Source organism: Peromyscus californicus, unplaced genomic scaffold (genome assembly GCF_007827085.1).
Source record: "Peromyscus californicus insignis strain IS unplaced genomic scaffold, ASM782708v3 Scaffold_15__1_contigs__length_86483966, whole genome shotgun sequence".
Lineage (NCBI taxonomy): Eukaryota > Metazoa > Chordata > Mammalia > Rodentia > Cricetidae > Peromyscus > Peromyscus californicus.
In genome coordinates, this window is record NW_026294447.1 from 64,042,290 (window position 1) to 64,063,231 (window position 20,942).

Sequence of the window (20,942 nt, forward strand, 5' to 3'; positions counted from 1 at the left end):
AATATAAAGATCAATGAATAATGAAGAACACATTAAATTAAAGTAACAAAATTAGCTTGGCTGTGGTGGCACACGCCTTTAATTCCACCACTCAGGAGGCAGAGCCAGGCAGATCTCTGTGAGTTTGAGGTCAGCCTGGTCTACAAAGTGAGATCCTGGACAGGCACCAAAACTACACAGAGAAACCCTGTCTAAAAATTAATTAATTAATTAATTAATTAATTAATTAACAAAATAGGGCTGGGGACACAGCATAGTGAAAAAGTGTAACAGGCACAAGGGCCCAAGTTTTATCTTCATTCTTGAAAAATCAAAATATATTATATAAACACTAATACTATCTGTTGTGGGATGTCTTTCTGTATGCTGTGAATATGTGTTACTTTGATTGGTTGATAAATAAAGCCATTTGGCCCATGGCAAGGCAGCTTAGAGGCAAGAAGGAAATGCAAGCAGAGAGACAGGAAGAAGAAAGGAAAGAGAGAAAATAAACACCAGCTGCCACCAGGAGGAGCAAGATGTGAAAGTGCTGGTAAGCCACAGCCACGTGGCAACTTATAGATTAATAGAAATGGGTTAAGTAATAGGAGCTAGCTACCCAGAAGCCTGAGCCATTAGACCATACAGTTTATAAATAATATTAAGCCTCTGAGTGATTATTTTATAAGCAACTGTGGGAGTGTGGGTGAGAGAGATTTGTCCTGACTGCAGGCTAGGCGGGACACTGAAAAACTTCCAACTACAACTATCAGAGATTATTCTTTGATAAATAATAAAATCATATTAAACTCACATTCATGTATATGGTGCATGGATTTGTTAGTAGTGTGTTAGTTAACATCCTTGGAACTCCTGCTCTTTTTATTTTAATGTCCTCAACTAAGTATATGTTCCTTGCCTGTGGTTTCCACAGGAAGGCGAGGATTCTGTTACCTGGTCTGTAATGCCATGTCTGTATGTCCTCCCATCTCTGCAGTCCCCCTGAGAATAGAGGACTTACTTGGTGGTTGTGGGACCTGTCCCAACATGAGGACAATTGGTATAGCAACTCCTGTATTAGAAAAGAATGTTGGGACTAACTGTTTAATTGATTAACTAATTCAACTATTAAAGATACTGAGTTCTGGGTTAAGAGGTCCTATGGACTATGACATTATTGTTTCTGTGGCATTTTCAGGAAAGCGACTTTATTTAAAGCAACTAAATGCAGAGAGCTGATGATCTGAAGTCATTTCTGTTTCAGTCCTTTGATAACCAAATCATTCCTCTGATGGGTTCCATTAATTAAACAGTGTTATACGTGGGTAAGGAAAAGGAGGAAACTCTGGATGGATGTAGTAACTTGCTGTTCCATTTTTGCCCTGTTACTTAGGGCCCTGAATGACTGAGGTGTGCACATCACCTGCTGACCTGTGTTCCACATGCATCAGGGTGATCAGGTCTGGGGATTTCCTTCTGAGCTAGAGTCTAGCTGATGCACAGCACTCATCCAGGTCTAGAATGTAGATATTGAACTTCTGCTGCATGGCCTCTCTTGAGCTCTATGCTCCTTTGTACATTTATATGATGTCACCTCAATGGCTTTCTTCTCACAAGAATTGCTGGACAATATTCATGAAAATCTGCCCATAGTTGTGATATTGTAATAATCCTTCTAGTTGTAGAACAGACAATAATGAAAACAGATGCACATAAAATTGAATATGGAAGTTTACATTGGTTTAATCATATTTCTTAGGAATTGAATGCACTTAAAATATTTGATCAATTCAGTAACCACAGGAATATGTGCACAAAACAAATGATGAAACTTTCATTTCAGCTAGCCTAGGAAAGATAAGAGCAAATGGTCCAGGAAATTTTCAGTGGATGCTTCCCCAGCATGATTTCAGGATCATGAAGCTCACTTGCTTTAGAAAGAAAAACTTGCCTGGCGGTGGTGGCGCACGCCTTTAATCCCAGCACTCGGGAGGCAGAGCCAGGCGGATCTCTGTGAGTTCGAGGCCAGCCTGGGCTACCAAGTGAGTTCTAGGAAAGGCGCAAAGCTACACAGAGAAACCCTGTCTCGAAAAACCAAAAAAAAAAAAAAAAAAAAAAAAAAAAGAAAGAAAAACTTGTTCTCACACAAGACACCTGGTGAGCGACCCAGGGTTGTGTTTTGTATCCAGTGACAACAGAAATCAAATTTGTTTTCTGAACATTTGTCTCCCTCCCAACAACACAAAATAGAATTTTTTTCAGGTTCATAGACTTGAACTTTTTAATTTCTCCTGTTTTTGTTAACTTTTTCACATAATACATTATGACAGTGCCCCTCTAACTCCTCCAGATCCTCCCTACTTGTATTCACCAATCTTTAGCATGTTTATGTTTTATATATCTTTCTCTCTCTCTCCCTCTACTTCACTATTCTTTGTTTCTTATTACTAATGGGTCCTTATTAATGATACACTGGTTTACCACCTCCCATATTCTTACTCTGCCTCACTTTTTATCTTAGGAATTCTATAAAGACTACTGTCTCTCCTATCATTTTACTCCATGTGAATGATTAATGGATTTCTGTCTTCATTCCTGTAAAATGTAAGATGCATTTTCACTGGTCCAGTCTATGTGGACAGTGGTGACAAAGAGAATCCAATTTCAGGAAATAGGGGAATGAGCACCCAGGGCTACTGATGACAGGATCAGGTCTCTACATTCCCATCTTGGAATCCCACTGCTTTTTCCCCAGTGTTACCTGAGCAGGAGCCCAGCTTGTTGCCAAAGTAGCAGACTCCACATCAGGGTACTCCACAATTTGACACTCAGCTCCATCCCTGATTCTAAAACAATAAGTAATTTTATTACTGCTGCCAAAAGCAATTCATGATCAGATGCATCAATAACCTAAGCCAATAAATTAGATTTCATAGGAGATGTTAACGCACCTGCCCCAAAATCTATGGGGACCCTCCCCAGAAACTGCCTTTGCTTGTTTTAGGGAAACCAAACTGGACTGTGAAAGGGGCTTTGTTTGTGCACATGTTATTGATTTGTCTTTTACTGGCCTGACTCATAGTATAGCTTATTACCAGCTACTCCAGCAATAGCTCCAGTCCCTTAGATTTAAGAGATATTTATATCATAATGTTGTGCCACATTTTGTCCTATTTTGCTTTATTAAAAAAGAATCATGCCAATGGAGGTAGTCACCAGTAAAGAGCTGGTGAAGGTATGGTGTACTCTAAGGGCATCACTTTATTCCCAGCAGTCCTTTTGAAAAGTTGACAAAGACCCAATAAGACTGTGAAATGACAGACAAAGGGACACTCAGAAAGATTATTTGTAGATGAGATTCTAATTGGTCTTATTAAATAAAAAGCATGGAACCAGAAATTTGGGTTAAAGTCTGACAGAGATCAGGAAAATACTGAAAGCCACCAGGGAACCTCACCTCACCAACTCCACAGCTTCCAAGGAGTGCAACTTCCTGTCTACCCAGGCTTATATGCCTTGCTTTTCTGCCCTCTTGTTGGCTCTTAACCCACCTACCTCATTTTCTCTTCCTACACAGCTCTGTCACTTTCTGTCTGTCTGCCTCTATGGTTGGTACTGGGATTAAAGGCATGTGTCACCATGCTTGGCTCTGTTTCCTGGTGTGGCCTTGAACACACAGAGATCCTGCCTGTTAAGTGATAGGATTAAGGGCATATGCTACCACTGCCTGACTTCTTTGTTTACTTAAAATAGCTTGCTATTCCCTCTGATCTCCACACAAGGTTTATTTATAAAAGCACAAATAAAATATCACCACATTTCAGCACAAATGAAATATCACCACAATTATGTTTGAGCTAGTTTCCAGGCTAATCTTTTCTACCGTCTCAATCTCAGGGCAGATTCCTTCTAGTCCAGGGTTTCTGACACACTCAGGATGTGGGTTGCAACACTGTGTCTCACACAGTAATAGACCGCAGAGTCCTCAGATGTCAGGCTGTTGAGTTCCAAGTAGGCTGTGCTGGAGGATTTGTTTGCAGTCAGTTTGGCCTTGCCCTGGAACTTCTGAGCATAGTTAGTATTACCATTCAAAGTATCAAAATATCCAATCCACTCCAGGCCCTGTCCAGGCCTCTGCTTCACCCAGTTCATATAGTGGTCAGTGAAGGTGTAGCCAGAAGCCTTGCAGGACAACTTCACTGAGGAACCAGGTTTCCCCAGCTCAGGATCAGACTGCTGCAGCTGGACCTAGGAGTGGACACCTGTAGAGAAAAGGCAGAGTGTATATCATTGTCACCTCAGTCCCTGTTCCTTGTTCAGATTTGGAACTAGAAATTTCCTTACCTGTAGTGACTGACATGAGGAAGAGAATAATCCATCTCCATCCCATGGTGAGGAACTGTCTTCCCAGTGACTGTGGAGAGGACACTGATCATATATTGTTGAGTGAATTGTACATCTTTGTATTACAACTATAGAGTCAAGTAATTTGCATATTTATGAGCAGGCTACTTCTTAGATAAGGATAAGTCCAGCTGCAGAAGGGAGTAGGGGACACCTGGGTCAGGCAACAGGATGCTGAGATACAAGTCGTAATCCTCTATGAGGAAAAGTATAACATGCTCCTTCCCTGAGCCCTGTGCAGATGCTGAGGAAGTAACATCAGGACCTGAGCTCTCAATAGACTGCAGGCCTGAGGCTGTTGCTCTACTCTGTGATCAGGTTATCAGATTGATTGATGGTGGTTGTGATGGTGACAATAGTGATGGGAAGTTTAAAACCTGCTAAGTTTGAAATTTCCAGCCTCCTTTCAGATATATGCAGCTGATATTTGCCTTTCCAACAGATTATACACCAAGAAACTCATCCAAGTGTCCAAAAGTAAATATACTTGAGATATATTTGCACAATAATGATTATTGAAAAAACATCACAATAACTAAATTATGGAAATAATCTATGCATCTGTGAAGAGAGGATTTCATCAAAAATACATGTTTATATAAACAACAAACAAGTTTTTTCATCTGAAACGAATAAGGAACTTACACGCCTTATAGAAAAAATGGATGCAACTAGAGATAAATGTATTAGTTAAGACCATCTCAGAAACATTAAATGAGAGTATCATTAGTAGTTCTTAGATATTTCATGCTTACATAAATCTATAAATACAAATACACCATGAAGTGTATGTGAATTTGTCTAGGATAATAAAAGTAAACTAGGAGGGGAAGGAAAATGAAGAGTAGAGATTATGGTGAAATATATGCAGTGTACATAATACATGTGTATGAAAATTCTAAACATATGTAAAATTGTATTTTTACATTTAATAATTTATATAATCTTTGAAATTTGAGTCCATTTATAAAATATAATATGATCATATCTATACCCACTATGCCCCCACTGGTTCCTCTTGGGACCTTTCAATATTTCTCTCTCCTAACTTCCTGACCTACATACACCTATGTGGATTCATTCACTGGTACATAGGAAACCTGCAGAAACCTTACAAAGAAAATTGATTCAATCTCCTCATCAATCACCAAAGGTCTATAGATGCCACAGCATGGCATGGCTTCTCATGAGTTTCTCTCCATCCAATAGTTTTAAATTGTGTTATACTATCTTTAGAGAAATAACAGGGCACATATGCACCAAGGTGAATGTGTGATACTCAGAGGACAACTGATGGAATTCAATTCTTGTATCCTATCATGTGGGTCCAAGCAATCAAACTGATTTCGCTAATCTTTCCAGTAGACACCTTTACCTGCTCAGCTACTTCCCAGGCTCTCACAAACCAAAATGAACTCAATGGTATTTTATAGATGTTTTCTCTCATATCACACTGTGCATTTTTTGTCTCACTTCTCTTTTGCCTGCATATCAGGTTTAGAGGTATGTTTTTAAGATTTTGTGTATGCTTGTGTGTGAGAGTATTTTTGTTTATTTTTGTTTCATTTTAATCCATTTTTTAATCCTTTTTTGCCTATTTGTATTTTTTCCTACATAGAGAAAGAAAGGGTGTGCGGTTGGGTAGGAGAGGACATGGGAAAGATCCTGGAGGAATAGGGAGAGAGGAATAAGTGATCAGAAAATATTATATGAATTTTTAAAAAAAATTATAAAATGTAAATGAAAATTAAATAAACAAGAAAATATAAACCTGAGAAGAGTTTAACAAAGAAACTTTACTGTGTTTGAGCATGGAAACATCACACATCAATCACAGCAGGTGTAGGTCAACAAGTATATTCAAGAAAGGAAACCACAGAGGATAGAGTCCCCTCCACACCAACCTCCATCTTTTTGTGGGTTCTTGGCTCTATAGTGCCCCCTGATAGTCATGAGCTCCCCTGCAGCTTGGTTTGTCATGGCTTACAATGAAGGTGCACTATCTCCCTTGAACAATAACACATCCCTGAAACTTCCATGCTCACAGATCTCAAGTGTAGGGAGAAATGACTCTTGTTTATCTGAAGATGCTGACTGGATGAATCAGAGATTGATTTTAAATTGTTTCTATACTATCATCAATGCCCCTCTCGATGACAGGCTCCTCCCTGGTGACAGTTGGATCCAGCTCTAGCAGTTCCCACTTGTAGTAAGGTGACAACAAGAGAGAACAGAGCCTTGACTATCTTCATCAGGCTACACCTTGGACAGACCACATGATGTCAGAGAACCACAGTGAGTCTTAAGTTCAGACCTAGCCCCACATGTAGCCATGTATGAATTCCTGAAATGTGCAGATAAAGGAATCAACAGAAAGAGGACTAACCACTGTGGTACTCACAGAAAAGTTAACAATTCCAGAAAAATATATTCACATTGTGAAGGAAGTAGAAATCAACCAGTTATATGCTGTGACTCAATCTGTTTCCAACTCTCCATTTGTATGCATTTAAGGAATGAGGGGAGAGAGGAGATCTTCTTGACAAGGATTCTCATGAGTGGAGTGTATGTGTACTTCAACAGCTTCATTTTTATCTTTATACATATTTACCTTTCCATTTCTGGAGTCCTCATATTCTTGGACAGAGCATGTGTTCACTAAGCCTTTCAGAAGCTGAACATTTTCATGGAAGAAGGATGGATTTGGAATATGCTTCCCAGAATGGGACCATACAATAGTACTATGTATAGATAAGTATGCATGTGTGTTTAAATGTCTGAAGTATAGCTTCAATATTAAAACAAAAATATATACTAAATAAATTCAGTATTTCATGTATATTTTCCTCTAGTATCAGGTCACGAATCAGATGTACCTAATGTTGCAGGACAGAAGGAGCTGGAAACAGTCTGATACATGTTTTCTCTTCTATCACTGGTCAGAAATGATATGATATCTTGTAGACTGTCAGTTCACATGGCAACACCCACTTCTCATTATAGAGGAACACTTATCCCTACAATTCAGTGTGCTAGACGGTTTTATCTTGGCATTTCTGAATCTCTATTGGGCTAAGTATTGTCTTCAGATCTGCAGTTCATACTCCAGTGCATGGGATGCTGATGGCTATCATAGGTTACAATGCACAGGAGTGTATCCCTACTTGAATAATATGAAGACATCCTCCTCTTACAATGTAATCCAATCACAAAATTCTTGGCTCTGTGAGAATATCAATAGATACTATGAGCTTATTCTCCCATCAATAATCCACTATCATAGCCATGTTAAAGTTAACCACACGTCAAGGCTTTGAGGGTCACCTGAACCTCCTTAAGGTCAACCCTATTTGTGATGATCAGAAGTTGCATTGGCCATCCTGCCCACATCAGAAACCAACACAGAGCTTTGGAGGCTGGTGTTCACTCTACACCACTGATCAGCAAGAATATGAACACCTCTGATATCAGCTGGGAACTCCTAGTACAATTTTCCCCAAAATGTTGCTCAGTGTCCTTGAGTTCAAATACTCTTAACTTTACTGTTAAGTCTTTTGTGAATTAGTATCCTATCCAGTGGCAATAGGAATCCATTCTGGATATTGTTGACCTCACTATGGTTTTTATTGAATAAAATCCCTCTCCAGTGTTGTGGTATGGAGATGTCACATGTCACCTACACCATGGTCTCTGAATGTAATGAGACTGGCAATAAATCCACCAAGTTTGCTGAAATCTCCTTAATGCATAACATTCTTGCATGGTTCTGTCATCCTTTACCTATTAGAGAATTGGTGGACTCACAATGGCCCCTGTGGGTTATGAGAACCAGCTTGCGTAAGTTCTCACACACAGAGCCCTCACTATGACTCTTGTTTGTCTTCTTTATAATGTACCTGGTGACACTGAGTAGATATTTCAAGGATGGCTGATGACCTGTGACTTAGAGGTTGTCACTATGAACCACATTCATTTCTCTAGGGGCTAGTAGATCTAGCTTTAGCAGTGACCACTGGTGATGAAGTGAGTTACCAGAGACAGCACAAGTGATGAACAGGATCCACAACTGACATACAATTTAATTTCCCAAATCTTCTAGCTGCACTTGAGACAGAAAACTCACAACACCAGGAAGAGCAATAAATGTAGCACTTACAGAAAAATTCCCACCTACAGGAAATATTTTCACATTTGAGAAGTGAACAGAAATTAAGGAAATTTGGACAGTGATACAATCTGCTTGCTAATTCAACATTTGTATCATAAATGAGCTGCAGATTTGTATGTAAAGACTTAAAAGGGATATTTTATCCTTTTGCCGTGCATCTTTCAGGGTAGAAAATTCAGTCTGTGTCCTCAGGCATCTTTCTTCTCTGGATCTAGCTTCCACAAGCTCAGCATCTTCTTATTTATGTAGTATCATGGCTAATGATTTTCAAAGACTTTGATGTCTTTGCTATAAGCTTAGTAAATGACCGCTGTGGAGCTGAATAACGCACCACCCGCTCAAAGGATTTGGGGGAGTCAATACCACTGTATATGACCCATGTGTGACTGCAGAGGACTACATATGGATGCTGTGGGATGTTCTCTATGCTGTGAATGTATTGCTATGATTGATTCATAAATAAAATGCTGATTGGCCAGTAGCCAGGCAGGAAGTATAGGCGGGACAAGCAGAGAAGAGAATTCTGGGAACAGGAAGGCTGAGTCAGAGACACAAGCCTGCAGTCCAGGGAGCAACATGTAAAGGCAATAGGTAAAGCCACGGAACACATGGTTACATGTAGATTAACAGAAATGGGATGAGTTTAAGTGTAAGAGCTAGTCAGTGCTAGGCCTGAGCTAATGGCCGAGCGGTTTAACTAATATATAAGTTTCTGAATGATTATTTTATAAGTAGTTGCGGGGTCCATGGTGCTGGGCAGGACTAGAGAATACTCCAGCTACATGTGGGTGTAGGCAAACATGTAAATCCCTAAATATATGCTTCATATATCAGGGTATAGATACATTTGTATAAATGGAAGCAGCATGATCATTAATCAAGTGCATTTCACTCCCATACACGTTTGTCCTGGATTGAAAACATTTCATTGTCTCCTGGTACTTGACTTTGCATTTCTGTATATAAGTGCTTTAACTACCTTCTGTATTCAAGGCTTGCTACAAAGAGAGATTGTTGAAGCCAAGCTCACACACACATATGTTGTACCTTTTGGATGCTTTTGTTTGCATGATGTTTCTTCCTAGCATTGATGAAATAGGCTTTTGCTATTGATTCTTCCTAAAGAAAGCCTAGCATTTACAGTACAACTTGGTCCTATAGATTCTCCCCTAGTTGAAGAACTTTGAGGAAACTGAAACTGTTTCTGGGGAAAATAGCTAGCTAGAAGCCTTTGGTGCAGCTATAAGGTTCAATGAGAATCAACTACAAGCTTTAATATCATATTGATCACAGCTCTTGTTCACCATCAGCATATTCTAAATTCATTTAAAAGACATACTACATTAGAAGAAGAACCTAAATGCTTATTAGCAATGGTGTTGCATGCTGAATGTTTTGCACAAGCAATGACATCATTGTTAGTAAAGGCTTTTCATTTTACTAACAGGTGGTTTTTCATACTAATTTGTGCTCATTCTATGAGAATGAATTATACAGTCATAAAAGGTCATCAATCTTCTCTAGTCAATATTGTCACTGATTCTGTCTTACTATCCTTACCATCCCTATGTTAAAAACAACCTACATACCTCTAAGTGATAACACTATCTAAAACTTTTTTCAAGCTTATCAAATAATTTTTTCACGTCTTTACAATCATTCATCATCCACATGTTTGCTTATTCAGTATTTCCTGGGAACTTGGAAGATACTTTGTTCTTCCCTCTGACTTTACTTACATCTGTCAGAAGGCCACTGACTGGCATGCTCTAACTCACAATCCTGCTACATTTCTGCACAAAAATTTCAAAAATACAAGCATCAGTAAAATCCATAGCTCTACAATATCCTTATCATTCTAAATTGGCTACTAAACCATTTCCTTCAAAGATTCTATCCACAGAGAGACCAAATGACGTCTAACAAACAGATACTACTATAATCCCAGAATTTGGTAAGCAAAAACATTTCCATCTGTCTTTAGATATTTTCTCAATCATGACATGGGCAATAGCTGTTCATGAAGAATCTGCTATTGATGTCATATCACACTTACAGGCTTCCTTTTTCTTTATGGCCATCCTTAAAATAATCAAAGCTGATAATGGACTTGCACACATAGCTCCTAAAGTCCCATTTTTTTTTACCACATTTTGGTGTTACTTACAAAACTGGAATACCATATAACTCTACATGACAAGCTATTTAGAACACAAATCCGCTGCACTATTAAATTTTAGATTATTACAGTATAATAACCTTTGTCCCATAGAAATTCCCTATTTTAATGATTCAAAAAACAAAATATCATTGATATCTCCTGTTTGGTTGTCTAGGCTAAGCTCCTAAGATTTGAAAATCAGTCATATTAATGTATGGAGAAATGGGAAAAAATATTTTCCTGTAAATAGGCAAAAAAAACCAATCTCGAAAATAACAGAAATATTTTTTAAAAGTTACAGGGTAAAGGTTTTGTGGCATTTCAGAAGGAGGAAACACCATTAGCTTGTGTCATAGTTTGAATAAGAATGGCCTCTAGTTCTAGGCTTTAGGTCCAGAGGCAGAACCTGTATCCCCATACCCCCACCCATTGCAGACCCAGGTACAGGTCAGCAGGCAGGACTCCTGCAGGCAGGCCTGACTACCACCACCCCCAATGGGACCTACAAGCCCCACTCCATCACCCAAACCCACCCCTCCCCTTTGATGGTAACTGCTCCCTGAGACACATGCTCTGCCAGCTTCAATTGGACCAAGAGTTCCTATCAGATCAAGAGTTATGATTGGTCCAAGAGTGGCTCCCTGAAACACAGACACCATTTGCACTGATTGGAGGAAGAGATGGGTAGATCCCAGTGCAAGAATACATTCAACAACATAAACAGCAATATGGCACCACCAGAACCTAGTGTTTCTACATCAGCAAAACCTGAACATCCCAACATAGAAAAAGCAGAAGAAAAGGACCTTAAAATGACTTTAAAAAGATGATAGAAGGCTTTAAAGAGGTAATGGAAAATTCCCTTAAAGAAATCAAGGAAAAGACAAAGAAAAAAATTGGAAGAAATCAATAAATCCCTTAAAGAAAGCCAAGAAAAGCAAGAAAAAGCAAAGAAACATGTGAAGGAAACAGTTCAAGACTTGAAAACTGAGATAGAGGCAATAAAGAAGACACAAACCTAGGGAATTCTGGAAATGGAAAATCTGAGTGAATGAATAGGAACTATAGATTGCATTCTATAACCAACAGAATGCAAAAGATGGAAGAGAGAATCTCTGGCATTGAAAATACAATAGAGGAAATAGATTCATAAGTCAAAGAAAACATTAAAGTCAACAATGTCATAACACAAAATGTCCAGTAAATCTGGGACACCATGAAAAGACCAAACCTAAGAATAATAGGGATAGAAGAAGGAGAAGAATACCAGCTCAAAGGCACAGAGAATATATTCAACAAAATCATAGGAGAAAACTTTCCCAACCTAAGTGTTGAGGTCCACAGATGTTTCCTAGTGAGATCAGAGCTTGCTTTACACAACAGGGCTGCTTTAGCAGATGGTTTGACCACACGTGTGATTACCAGGTGTTTGCAATTGTCTGCACCTGGTCTGTGCTGGGGGGAGGTCTTTTGCTCCACCCCATGGCATTCCTTTAAAAACCACTTAGCAGAGACAGAAGAGGATGGTAAGTTTTGACCCAGGACCTCCTGAGGCTATCCTGTGTTTCTATCTGTCTCTCTCCTCTATATTTGTATGTAAATATTTCTCACTTCTCCCTGCTCAACAGTACCCTGAGGGAAAAAGTGGGGGCAGGACCCCTGCACCTAAAGAAGAAAATGCCTATGAAGATAAAAGAAGCTTGCAGAACATCAAATAGACTGGACCCAAAAAACAAAGTCCCCTTGAGACATAATAATCAAATCACAAAACATAAATAAAGAGAATAAATAAAAAGTATTAGGAGCTGCAAAGGAAAAACGCCAAGTAACATATAAAGGCAGACCCATCAGAATAATATCTGACTTCTCAATGGAGACTCTGAAAGACAGAAGACCCTGGACAGATGTTATGGAAACACTAAGAGACAATGGATGCCAGCCCAGACTATTACACCCAGCAAAACTCTCAATCGGCATAGATGGAGTAAACAAGATATTCCATGATAAAACCAGATTTAAACAATACCTATCCACAAATCCAGCCCTACAGAAAGCATTAAAAGGAAAGAAATCCAACCTAAGGAAGTTAGATGCACCCATGAAAACACAGGCAATAGATAATCCCATGCCAACAAATCCCAAAGAAGGGAAACACACAACACTACCACCAAAACTAACAGAAATTAATAATCACTAGTCATTAATACCCCTTAATACCAATGGACTCAACTTGCCTATAAAAAGATACAGGCTAACTGAATGGATATGAAAACAGGATCCATCCCTTCTGCTGCATATAAGAAATGCACCTCAACCTCAAAAACAGACACTACCTTAGAGTAAGGGGCTGGGAAAAGTCTTTCCAGTCAAATGGATTTAAGAAGCAAGCTGCTGTAGCTATCCTAATTTCTAACAAAATAGGCTTCAAGTGAAAATTAATCAAAAGAGATCGAGAAAGACACATATTCATCACAGGAAAAATCCATCAAGATGAAGTGTCAGTTCTGAACATGTATGCCCCAAATACAAGGGTACCCACATATGTAAAAGAAACATTACTAAAGTTTAAATTGCACATCAAACCCCACACATTAATAGTGGGAGACTTCAACACCCCCACTCTCACCATTGGATAGGTCGGCCAGACAGAAACTTAGCAGAGAAATAAGGGATGTTATGACTCAAATGGACTTAATAGATATCTACAGAACATTCCACCCAAACACAAGAGAATATACATTCTTCTCAGCACCCCATGGAACTTTCTATAAAATTGACCACATATTAGTCACAAGGCAAATATCAACAGATACAAAATAAATTGGAATACTCTCCTGTATGTCAGACCACCATGGCTTAAAGATAGATTTCAACAACAACACAAATTACAGAAAGCCTACAATTGCATGGACACTGAATAATCACCACTGTGTAGCTGGAGATTTCTCCATTCCTGCCTGGCCCACAGTCAGGAAAAATCTCTGTCACCTACCAGTCCCACAGCCACTTAGACCCAACCAAGTAAACACATAGAGACTTATATTGCTTACAAACTGTATGGCCACAGCAGGCTTCTTGTTATCCAGTTCTTATATCTTAAATTAACCCATTTCTATTAGTCTATAAGTTGCCACATACCTTATATCTCACTTATCACATCAGCTGGCAGCATCTCTCTGCCTCAGCCTTCCACTTCCCAGAATTCTCCTCTTTCTTTGTCCCACTTATACTTCCTGCCTGGCTACTGGCCAATCAGTGTTTTATTTATTAACCAATCAGAGCAACACATTTAATATACAGAACATCCCACAGCACCACTGAGTCAAGGAAGAAAGAAAGATACAAATTAAAGACTTCCTAGAATACAATGAAAATGAATGCACAACATACCAAATTTCTGGGACACTATAAAAGCAATACTAAGAGTAAATTCATAGCTCTAAATGCCTACATAATGAAGTTGGAGAAATCTCACACTAATGACTTAAAGCACACCTGAAAGACCTAAAAGAAAAAGAAACAAATACACTCAGGAGAAACAGATGCCAGGAAATAATCAAATTGAGGGCTGAAATCAATAAAATAGAAACAAAGAAAACAGTACAAAGAATCAATAAAACAAAGAGTTGATTCTTTGAAAAAATCAACAAGATAGAAAAAAAACCCATCCAGACTAAAAGGCAGAGAGAGAAAATCCAAATTAACAAACTCAGAAATGAAAAGGGAGACATAACAACTGACAACAAGGAAATCCAGAGAATCATCAGGTCATACTTGAAAAACCTGTACTCCACAAAATTGGAAAATCAAAAGAAATGACAATTTTCTGGATTGGAACCATATACCCAATTAAATCAAGACCAGATAAAAATTTTAAATAGACCTACAACTCCTATGGAAATAGAAGCAGTCATTAAAAGTCTCCCAACAAAAAAAGCCCAGGGCCAGATGGTTTCAGTGCAGAATTCTCAGAATTTCAAAAAAGAGCTAATACCAATACTCTTCAAATTGTTCTACACGATGGAAACAGAAGGAACATTGCCAAACTCTTTTTATGAAGCTACAATTAGCCTGATACCCAAACCACACAAAGATGAACAAAGAAAAAGAATTACAGACCAATATCCCTCATGAACATTGATTAAAAAAAATACTCAGTAAAATACTGGCAATCCAAATCCAAGAACACATAAAAAATCATCCACCATGATCAAGTAGGCTTTATCCCAGAGAAGCAGGGATGGGTCAACATATGAAAATCTGTCACTGTAATATACCATAAAACAAACTGAAAGAAAAAAACCACATGATCATCTCATTAGATCCTGAAAAAGTCTTTGAAAAAATCCAGCACCCCTTCATGATAAAGATCCTAAAAAGGTCAGCAATACAAGGAACATACATAAACATAATAAAGGCAATTTATAGCAAGCTAACAGCCAACATCAAATTAAATGGAGAGACACTCAAAGTGATTAAACTAAAATCAGGAACAAGACAAGGCTGTCCGCTCTCCCGGTATCTACTCAATATAGTACTCGAAGTTCTAGCTAGAACAATAAGACCAAAAAAAGGAGACCAAAAGGATACAGATTGGAAAGGAAGAAGTCAAACTTCTGCTATTTGCAGATGATATGATAGTCTACATAAGTGACCCCAAAAATTATACAAGGGAACTCCTACAACTAATAAACAGCTTCAGTGGTAGGATACAATATTAAATCAAAAAAATCAGTAGCCCTCCTATATACAAATGGTAAATGGGCTGAGAAAGAAATCACCCTTAACAATAGCCAAAATTAATATAAAATGCCATGGGGTAACTCTAACCAAACAAGCGAAAGACCTGTATGACAAAAACTTTAAGTCCTTGAAGAAAGAAATTGAAGAAGATATCAGAAAATGGAAAGATCTCCCATTCTCATGGATAGGTAGAAGAAACATAATAAAAGTGCAAATCTTACCAAAAACAATCTACAGATTCAATGCAATCTCCATCAAAATCCCAACACAATTCTTCATAGACCTCGAAAGGAAAATACTCAACTTCATATGGAAAAACAGAAAACCTAGGATATTAAAAACAATCCTTTACAATAAAGCAGCTTCTGGAGGCATCACCATCCCTAACTTCAAGCTCTACTATAGAGCTATAGTTATAAAAACTTCTTGCTTTGGGCATAAAGATATGTGTTACAATGAAATCTAATTGAAGATCCTGGCATTAACCAACACACCTATGAACACCTGATTTGTCACAAAAAAAAAAAAAAACTGTGCAATGGAAAAGAGAAAGCATCTTCAACAAATGGTGCTAGCATAACTGGATGTCAACATGTAGATGATTGCAAATAGATCCTTATCTATCACCACGCAAAAAAACTCAAATCCAAGTGGATCAAAGACCTCAAAATAAATCCAGCCAATCTACCCCTGATATAGGAGAAAGTAGAAAGTAGCTTGGAATGCATTGGTAAATGCATTCCACTTCCTAAATATAACATGAGTAGCACAGACATTGAGAGCAACAATCAATAAATGGGACCTCCTGAAATTGAGAAGCTTCTGTAAGGCAAAGGACACAGTAAATAAGACAAATGACAGCCTACAGAATGGGAAAAGATCTTCACTAACTCCACCTCTGACAGAGGGCTGATCTCCAAAACATGTAAAGAATTCAAGAAACTAGACAGCAAAATACCAAACAATCCAATTTTAAAAATCAGATCAAAACAGAGAATTCTCAACAGAAGAATCCCAAATGACTGAAAGACATTAAAAAGGAATTTCTCAACATCTTTAATCATCAGAGAAACTCAAATCAAAATGACTCTGAGATACCATCTTACACCTGTCAGAATGGCTAAAATCAAAAAACTGAAGACAGCTTATGTTGGAGAGGATGTGGAACAAGGGGAACACTCCTCCACTGTTGGTGAGAGTAAAAACTTGTACAGCCACTCTGGAAATCAATATGGCAACTTCTCAGAAAATTGGGAATCACACTACCTCAAGACCCAATGATACCACTTTTGGGTTTATGCCCAAGGGGTGCTCAATCATACCACAAGGACACTTGTTCAACCATTTTCATAGCAGCATTATTCATAACAGCCAGACCCTGGAAGCAACCTAGAAGCCCCTCAACTAAAGAATGGATAAAGAAAATGTGGTACATATTCAGCTATAATGACATCATGAAATTTGAAGGCAAATAGATGGAACTAGAAAATATTATCCTGAGTGAGGTAAACAAGACTCGGAAAAACAAACATGGTAAGTACTCATAACTGGATATTTGATGTAAAGTAAAGGAAAACCATACTACAATTCACAGCTCCAGAGAAGCTAGGAAACAAGGAGGACCCTAAGAGGAACATATGGATCACCTTGGGAAGTGGAAACGGAAGAGGTCTCCATGAGTAAACTGTGGCCCGGGGCGGGGCACAATAGAGGATAGGGGATGGAAGATGAGAACATAAAGGAATGGGATAGTCAAACTGGGGGAAAGACAGAGTGGGAGAGGAATGAAAGAAATATTTTGATACAGGGAGACATTATGGAGTAAGAGAGAAACCTGGTGCTAGGGAAATTCCCAGAAATCCAAGAAGGACCCCAGATTAGACTACTAGCAATAGTGGTGAGGGTGCCTGAACTGGCCTACTCTGGTAATCAGATTGGTGAATATCCTAATTGTCATCATAGAGCCTTCATCCAGTAACTGATGGAAGCAGATGCAGAGATCCACAACCAAATACCAGGCCGAGCACTGGTAGTCCAGTCAAAGAGAGGGAAGAGGATTATATGAGCAAGGAGGGGTCAAGATCATGATGGGGAAATTTACAAAGACAACTGAACCAAGCTCATAGGAACTCAAGAACTTTAGACCAACAGCTGTGGGCCCTGCATGGGACTGGACTAGACCCTCTGCATATGGGGGACTATTGTGTAGCTTGGTCAGTTTGAGGGGCCCCTGGCAGTATGATCAGGATCTATCCCTGGTACAAGAGGTGGTTTCCAGATCCCATTACCTATGGTCGGACACCTTGATGCAGGTGGGAGGGGCTTGGTCCTGCCTCAACTAAGTGCACCAGGCTTTACCATCCCCCCATGGGAGAACTTATCCTTTTGGAGGAGGGAATGAGGGGTGGGTTGGGGGGAGATTAGGTGGGAGTGGGGGAAGCAGGAGGAGGGATGAGAGGAGGATTTGTGGTAGGTATGTACAATGAATAAAAATTTCTTAAATATACAAAAAAGAATGACCTCTAGACTATGATGATTAGTCATCAGAGATTAGAACTCTTTGACAGGATTAGAAGAGTAAGTGTGCTCTTGTTGAAGAAAGTGTGTCCCTGGGGCTTGAATTTGAGGATCTAAAACCCTTGAGAGGCCCAGTCTTTCTCTCTCTGTCTGTGATCAGGACATATCTCTCAACTACTGTTCAAATGTCAGGCATGCCACAATGTTCCCTGCCATGATGATAAAAGAATAATCCTCTGAATCTGTAAAGAAGACCCAAATTCTCTTATAAGGGTGGCCTTGGTCATGGTGTCTTTTCACAGAAATTGAACACTGACTAAGACTGCATTTAACTTTATCCCCACAATAGCTCTACTTCTTAATAATCATTTTCTGTGTTAATTACTACCTGGGTTATAGGGACAAAGTATATGACAATAAAGAAACTCATAGAGGAAAGGATTTATATTTGTTTATAGTTTGAGGTACAGTCCATCATTTCAGTTAATTCATGGATTCAAGAACTTAATGTAGTGAGTCACATTTTATCAACACTCAAAAGCAGAAACTGGTAAATGCTCATACTTATGATCTTATCACATTTCTATTTGCTACAGGATCACAACCTATAGGAATAATGTAGACAGTACTTAGGGTGGGTCTTCCTAACTTAATTTACCTAATCTAGAACGGCTCTTGCAGAATTGTCCCAAGCCAAAGCCAAATAATTCCTCAAAGGAATGCCAAAGACTCATTCCCTGGGTGATTCTGGGTCCAATTAATTTAATAGTCAATAAAAACAAAACCACAACATTCTTAAATTGCTTTTTCCTCGTTAAAAATTGAATTGAGACATCTGAGAATGGTATCAGAACGAAGAAATGCATCTGCTAAAGGTCAACTTGGTCAAATATGAGCCTGGAATGTACCTCAGGAAGAGGAAGGGAGGTTTTAAATTTGAGAAGATTCTAGGGTCCAGCAACTTGATCCACCCTCCCATTTGATTTCAAATTTCAAACTCTATTCTAGTCAGGAATTCCCACTGTCGTTATTTCCAGAAACACACTGAAGTCTCCACGCTTTCTTGAGTTTTCTTAGGATCTCATATTCCACATTTTCTTATATTTTAGCAAAATCAAAAATCATTTTGTATTAAGAGACATTGAAGTATAATATATACCATAAACATAGAGAGGTTTCAAAAAAAAAAAAAGAAAAAACTGTGTTAGATCGAAAGGAAGCTGTTGCATCTCTTCATCTGTACCACCAGTCTACTCCCAAATCATGACACAGAGATTTATAGTTAATTATGAAAGCTTGTCTGATAGCTTTAGTTTTGTTCTAACTAGCTCTTATATATTAAATTAACCAATATCTTTTAACATACCTTCTTTTACAAGGCTTGGTTACCTTTACTTTGTAATGCCCATGTGTTTGCTCTGTGTTCCTGGAATCTCCTCCCTTCTTCTCCCAGCATCTTCTATGCCTGGAAGTCCTGCCTAGCTATTGGCCATTCAGATTTTTATTAAATCAGTCACACTGACACATTTTTACACAGCATAATCAAAAGTCTTGCAAAGGGAAGCCAGTAATCCACAGAGGAGACAGTTACGGTGTCCCACCAGGGTTAATGTTTAGACTCTTGATAGATGTCTACCAGGGGCAGGACATTCCTAAGACAAGATTCAGTTGCAAGAAGGTGATCATCAGGAAGAAGGACAACATGGTTCACCAAGAAGTGAGCACTAAGAGCTAGATCTCACTGCTCAGCGGGAGGTCCACCTGCCAGTCTCCCCAAAGTAGTATGTGATGTTGGAACATAACATGGTGAGTCCTTCATCCACAGAATATTTTATGTAGCAAACGGATACCCAGGTTAACTCTGTAGTTTTTCATATTCCAAGAGTTTATGAGAAGAGATGATTGAAGGAATCAGGGATATGTGGACTGAAAATTTAGCAATTGCCTGGTGTTTGCAGAATCTTTCATCCCCATGCCTCCTTTATATTGTAAATAGTAGTATTTGGTTTCCACCTGGTCCATCTAACCTCATGTTCGTGGCTACCTGAGCAGTGCTGGGAATGGGTTCAATCTTATAAAGTCAACCTGAAATAAAATCATATTTTCATTGATTATTCCAACCAAAGATACACTGCATACTACCAAAGGAGAAAGGTAAACACAAACCCGTCTATGAACACTTGGACCTACAGTAGTGACCAGCCTGCAAGAAACAAACATATTTTTATAACTGTATTTTAAAAACTTATTGTTATAAGCTGAGATAAAAGTTTCCACTCCTTCATCCAAGAAGCTTTTTTTATTATTTTTCAGATGGAAACTATATCACAGATCCATATCAGGTAAACATGCAGAGAACAAGTGACCCTCGGATACCCAACTACACTTGATACATCTTCAATGTTACCCCTACACATAAGGCTCAGGGAAAATCCTAGAAGAGGGGAAGAATTGTAAGATCTAGAGGACCAGGATGCCACTGTGAGGTGATATCTTCTAGACAGCACAGTGATACTGCACCATGAAATCTCAACAATATCGCTGCCTAGACATCCATAGTATAGGGGAAATCTCTCAGGCTCTCAATCCTAAATGAAGAGCTGCAGGAAATCATCGGCTGTTGAGAGAGGGAGAATCAGTTTTATTCCAGGACAAGTTCCCTGATAAGTTATTCAAACTCAGTGGTCAGCTCTAAACACATGTACATATACACAGCTAACTGGACTCAATAGATTAAATACACACAAAAATATACACACATAAAATAATAATTAACAATGAAGCCATGACGAATTTTAGAGGGAGTGAGGGGTGGATATGAGGGGAATTTGAGTGGGGATATTGATGGGTATAGTACTCAGGTAAAGAAATTCTCAAAAAATCCTTTAATTAAAAATTTGAAAAAGCAACAGGAAATCTCCTCTCACACACAACTCCATGGTGAGTGGTCTGTGTTCAATATTGAACACT

At 38.7% G+C, this 20,942-nt stretch overlaps 1 pseudogene; it reads right to left on the reverse strand.

Annotated features, from left to right (window-relative positions):
* Nucleotides 1-3,888: 3,888 nt before the first annotated feature.
* Nucleotides 3,889-4,369, reverse strand: LOC128110410 (Ig heavy chain V region 108A-like; annotated as a pseudogene).
* Between the last annotated feature and the right edge of the window lie 16,573 nt (nt 4,370-20,942).